The sequence below is a fragment of the Chrysochloris asiatica genome, unplaced genomic scaffold (assembly GCF_000296735.1).
Source record: "Chrysochloris asiatica unplaced genomic scaffold, ChrAsi1.0 scaffold00033, whole genome shotgun sequence".
NCBI classification, from domain to species: Eukaryota; Metazoa; Chordata; class Mammalia; order Afrosoricida; family Chrysochloridae; genus Chrysochloris; species Chrysochloris asiatica.
In genome coordinates this window covers 11,394,546-11,400,851 of record NW_006408551.1, presented here as the reverse complement: position 1 = coordinate 11,400,851, position 6,306 = coordinate 11,394,546, and the positions used below count along the sequence as shown (strand labels likewise).

General features: G+C 39.2%; 1 pseudogene; it reads left to right on the top strand.

The window, feature by feature from the left end:
- Positions 1 to 3,371: 3,371 nt before the first annotated feature.
- Positions 3,372 to 4,747, top strand: LOC102816442 (annotated as a pseudogene).
- The last annotated feature ends 1,559 nt before the right edge of the window (positions 4,748 to 6,306 follow it).

The following is a 6,306-nucleotide window of genomic DNA, read 5'->3' as shown; positions in this document are numbered from 1 at the left end:
AAAACCACTTTGAAGGCCACTTCTCTGATTTTCTCCAGGCCACTACAGTAGATGTCACCTAACACAACACCTCCTAGTAATCGGCAGGGGAACAAAAAGCTGGAGTCACGTGCCCCTCCCCAGCCAAAAGGAAAGTGCTCCTCACCAAACCGCCAAACCGCTCTTTGCTCCTAATATTCTTTTCCAACACAATAATTCAGAATCCTCGATTCTTCTACAGTCTTCCTTATTTAATGTCCATTTTTCATATGTATATAAGGTAATTGAAAATATCAAGGCTTGGGTCAGGTGCACCTTGGTCCTCAAAGCGGCATCTTTGCGCTTTCAAAGAAGTTTCTTGCAGTAGATTCACCTAATGCAATGCATCCTTTGAATTTTTTTGTTTTTTTTTATTTTTCAGAAGTTTAAAAAAAAAAAACTTTTATTATGAATTGATTGAAGATTTACAGACAAGATCATCAGTTTTACATTCAACAAATCATATACTTTGTTTCATCTCACTGATGAAAATCCTCTCCATGAAACAACAGTTATCTGGCTTCCTCCCTGTGGTTTCTATTTGCATTTCACCCACCTTCCCATCCCTTCTCAACTTTCTCTTTAAGAAAATGTTGCTCTTTAGATTTTGAATTATTGACCATTTGGTGGTGAGCAAACTTTGCTAGTGTTATTGTCCCCTCCCCTCCTGTCTACGTATCTACTGCTTGGCTGAAAATTGGGCATGAGGGTGAATTCCTTTCCAGACCTGAAGGATGGCTATAGTCTCAGGTTCCTCCAGTCTAACCCTATCTTTATTTTTTAACTTGTATTTTGATTTTTGTTCTACATTTTCTCCTACTCGATAGGAACCTTGTGATGTGAGCCCTTTCAGAGCAATTGATAGTGGTATCCTGGCACTGTCTAGTTCTTCTGGTCTCCAGGAGATTGATGATCACATGTTCCATTAGTCCATTGGACTAATTAATTCCAAGTCTCTTCAATTATTATCACATTTGTTTCTTATGCACATGGAGAGACCAATAATTGCAACTTAGATGGCCACTCATGAACTTTCAAGATGCTAGATGCTACTCACCCAAGTAGGATGTAGAACATTGTCTTTGTGGACCATGTTATGCCAGTTGACCATGGTGTCCCCGAGTCTATGATCCTGAAGCCCCCAGGGTCAGCAACTCACTGTCTTAAGATGTTTGACAATATCTACAAATTTTTCATCAATTTGCCTGCTGTATGCTCTACCACATTCATAGTTGTGTTTGCATGAAAGGTAAACACTCATGTACAAATATCCTTTGACATGGATATATTTGTGAGATATATGTATATGGAAATATCCTTCTTCCTACTTTGCCCATTCAATCTATGTCTCAACCCATGTATCTATGCACAGACCACTGTTGTTCCATGGTTGTGTATATATCACTATTTACCTCTATTCCCTTGAGCCCATACGTACCTCCTTGTGTCTTCATCTGTCTTCATCATTCTTCTACCACTGCAAAAACCTTGTTGGGACCATGTCTATGTCTGATTTCCTCTGGCTTCACAAGAGGGAAAGAGAATCAAACTGAAAATCAGCCCAAGGCCAATTCCTATGAAGTAGAAGTCAGACAAACTTCCACCCTACAGCCTTCTTTACCCTATTCTGACACCAACCATCCCTCCCACAGCATCTCTGCTTCACATCTGGGTTTGATAATCCATTGCAATGACCATACAAAACTTATAACAATACTCATGACTATGGGTTTATTAGGGAAATGAACAGGGTACAATTCATTTTATAAGTGCCCCTGAAAGAGAAAATTGAGGAGAAATCCTTCCAATGGACAGAGCTTTGGTATACCTTAGTATTCTTTATGGGGAGACAAATTTGTTCAGGAATATGAAGAGAAAAATATTTGATGATTGGGAATCCAGATATTTGAGGATGAATTATGTGAATGGGTTTATGGGAGTGGGCACAAAATGTGAAATTTCTTTTTAGTATTTCTTATGAACATTAATCACAAACTACTGAAGAGGCACTAAAAAAAGTAGATAGCATGGGTTCCTCTCACCACAGCTGATCTAGCTATTGTTGGTGTCAAATGTCTAAACTGCTAGGGAAAGAGACCTATGCTGATCCCCGATACAGAATTATCCCTAGAGGAGAAACCAATAATGGGAATTGACTATCCTTGTTTTCTAGAAGGGCCAGTGATTAATCTTGATTGAAACTGACATACATTATAGTCATGAGTTTCCTTTTCAGTCAACAGAGCCTCAGCTGTCACCACCATTTATTAGCTTATAGAATGTTTGATCTCATGACACAGAATCTTTCATACACCAAGCATAGATATTCACTTTTTTGACAAAAGAGATATTGTAGCAAACACATGACAATTTGATCTATTGGTTCTTTCACATATGACACCACTCAGAAATGTAAACAGACACTGAACTGATAAAACAATGCAAAAACCTGTTGAAGGTGTTACTGATAACATATGGGAATCCTTTCAGATATAGTATACACTTTGAGTTAATGAGCAAGCTTTATGTGTTGTGTTCCCAACAAGTAGAATTAAAAGGTATGGGAATCAAACAATGGAAATAGAGGTAGCTGTGTTTACTAGCCTTGTTTACCATCACACTCAGTGACTACTTGAGAGTTTGTACTTCCAAGATCCACAACTCTGGGCTCTGTTAATTTAGAGATATAGGTTACCAAAGGGGGAACATTTCTATGAAGAGATATAACAAGAGTCTTACTGAACTTTAAACCACAACTGTTACCAAGTCATTTCTGGCTTCTAGTACCAAACAACATGAAAGAAAGGAGATGAGTCATCATCCTTGCAGGGCTATTAATTATTAGGAGGAGGTTGGGTTGGTGTTATACAATGATGTCAGAGAGGACTATATTTGGCATTTATTGATACTTCCTTGCTTACTGGTGCCAGTAAATATACTAGTAAAGTAGACATGACCTGAGACAAGCATGGTGACTCTCAAGAATGAGGGTTTAGGTCATCCCATCAGATAAGCCACCAAGATTAGCGTCAGAGAAGCTAGCTAAGGTTGAAAGGAATGTAGGATATGTAGAATCAAGGAGCTCTAGTGGCATATGGTTACGTTTTTAGATGCTAACCGAAAAGACCTGGAGATTTACTCCTGTAAAGATAGCAGCCTAGGAAACTCTATGGGGGCATTCTACTTGGTCCTATGGGGTTGTTATGAGTTGGAATTGATTCAACAGCATAAAACGTTTACATGTTGAGTATCACTTGTGGCCTTAAAACCAACTGCAGTGGTGGAAGCTATTGGTCTCAATAACGCTCCTCCCAAGTTTTGGAGCTGTTCTCAAAACTTATGGAAAGACTCTGATGCAGGGCAAAATTAATAAGCAGTTGAAAAAAGTTCTGAAGAAAATAGTAAAAGAAGCCCATGAACCGTTGGATGTAGCTGATGCTAAACTAGGAGGGGTCATTAAGGAAAAGCTGAATCTCGGCTGTATCCATAGTCCCATTGTTAATGAACTTATGAGAGGCATCCATTCACAAATGGATGGATTAATCCCTGGGGTGGAACCACGTGAAATGGCAGCTATGTGTCTTGGACTGGCCCACAGCCTTTCTAGATACAGACTGAAATTTAGTGCTGATAAAGTGGATACAATGATTGTCCAGGCAATTTCTTTGTTAGATGACTTGGATAAAGAACTAAACAATTACATCATGCATTGTTGAGAATGGTACGGCTGGCATTTTCCTGAATTAGGAAAAACTATTTCAGATAATTTGACATACTGCAAATGTTTGCAGAAAGTTGGCGATAGGAAGAACTATGCCTCTGCCACACTTGCTGAGTCACTGCCAGAAGATGTTGACGCAGTGAAAGCAGCTGCAGAGATATCTACGGGAACAGAGATTTCAGAAGAAGATATTTGCAACATTTTGCATCTCTGCACCGAGGTGATTGAAATCTCAGAATATAGAACCCAGCTCTATGAATACCTACAAAATCAGATGATGGCCATTACACTCAATGTTACAGTCATGGTTAGAGAATTAGTTGGAGCATGGCTCATTGCTCATGCAGGCTTGCTTTTGAATTTGGCCAAGCATGCAGCTTCTACAGTTCAGATTCTTGGAGCAGAAAAGGCACTCTTCAGGGCCCTGAAGTCTAGAAGGGATACTCCTAAGTAAGGTCTCAGTTATCATGCTTCGCTTGTAGGCCAGACAAGTCCTAAACACAAAAGAAGGATTTCTTGAATGCTGGCAGCCAAAACTGTTTTGGCTATCCATTATGATGCTTTTGGTGAGGATTCCAGTTCTGCGATGGGAGTGGAGAACAGAGCCAAATTAAAGGCCAGGCTGAGGACCTTGGAAGACAGAGGGATAAAGAAAATAAGTGGAACAGGAAAGGCACTAGCAAAAGCAGAAAAATATGAACATAAAAGTGAAGACTTACGATCCTTCTGGTGACTCTACATTGCCAACCTGTTCTAAAAATCACAAGTTAGAACAGGTAGATAAGGACGAGGAAATCACAGAAAAGAAAGCAAAAGAAGCCAAGATTAAAATCAAAGTTAAAGAAGAGGAAGAAGTATTAGTGGTGGAAGAAGAAGAAACCTCTGTGAAGAAGAAAAAGAAAAAGGATAAAAAGAAACGCATTTAGGAAGAACTGGTTTCTGAGGAAGCCATGCACCAGTCCAGAGAAAAAGATGAAAAAGAAAAAGAAGAGAGAGAGTGAGGACTAACGGAATAGACCTCTAATGTGCCTGGACACACACTAAGCTCAAGATTTAACCAGGAATATGTCAGAGATGCCCTGTATAATTTTTAAGGGGAGGCTAAATGAAAGTGATTAATCATCTGCAGCATTTCAGTCCTATAACATTCTGTGTCTTACCTCATTACATCATTATTTCTTAGAGTCTTTGATATATAAATAAAAATTATTTTCTGGGTAAAAAAAAAACTTATGGAAAGAGATCAACCTGAGTGATGCGTAGAGTGGATTGTACTGGGTGATGTGCTATTCCATTAATATATTCCTTTTAAACAAATGATTTATTCCTCCAGCTGCTGATATTTCTGCTGTCCTCAGCTGCCAGTTCTTTTTAGGAACGGCCCTCATTTAAAGAGAGTTCTGGACTCCTGCTATGGCACTGTAGGATAAGCACTGGACTTCTAACTTCAAGATTGGTGGTTCCAGTCACTCTTTGAAACTCTATACAGGGTCTCTATGAGTCAGAACCACCTTGATGGCACTTAACAGCCACAAAGATAGTTCTGGTGCTGTTGTGGCCCTATAGGATAAGCACTGGAGTGCTAACTTCAAGGTCAACAGTTCAATCCCACCAGTTACTCCTCAGAAACCCTATATAGGAGTTAGAACTAATTAGACAGCACTTAACAACAACAACAAAAACAGTGAGCTACCATTTTTAAGATCATACCCCTTTCTTGGGAACAGTTTGTATCCAGAGACCAGTTGATGTGGAGTTATAAAGGCTCAGCCCTGTTGTCCCAATTTGGAACAACTCCGAGAAGTAATCTAGTTTCAGAGGGTTGGCTAATGTCCTTTTGTAAATGCACTGTACCTCAACTTCTCTCTCTGTTCATTTTCATTACTTTGCTTCCAAAGGAGTTGATTCTGAGAACACTGCTTTTTATGTTAATCCCAATCTCAGAGTTGACTTTCAGGGCATTCAGGTCTGTAACAACATCTTAATCTTCTCAGAGGTTTTGACAATGTGTATTATAATCACATCCTTGGTCATTATCCTGAGGACATGTTTTATTGGCAATGGCCCTAGATTATTATTATATTTTCCTGTAATTAGGATTTGGTAAGCAAGTTTCATTTGTTAATCATGCAAGTAGCAAAATTCTGGACTCTCTGTATTCTCTCTTACTTTTTGGGAATCCAGCCAGTTCTGTATGAGCTCATGTCTTTTTTGTTGTACCATTTAACTGCAGCTAGCAGCAACTATGGGCTCAAATGTAATCATTGTGAGGATGGTGTAGGACTGGGCAGTGTTTCATTCTGTTGTGCATAGGGTCACTATGAGTCAGAAATGATTTGACAGCACCTAACAACAGTAAAAGCAGCAGCTAGCTTTTTAGCATTCTACTTTAAAATCACCTCACAATAAACATCATAGGTTTATTAGGTACATATTCTGCATTCTAAGTTACTTCAGGTAATAATTTTTGCCAAACGTGTGCTACTGCCTAACACTGCTTGTTGTTTTTACAACCTCCTAAACCGACTCGATGTCAGCTTGAGGACTAAGGTGTACCTGACCCAAGC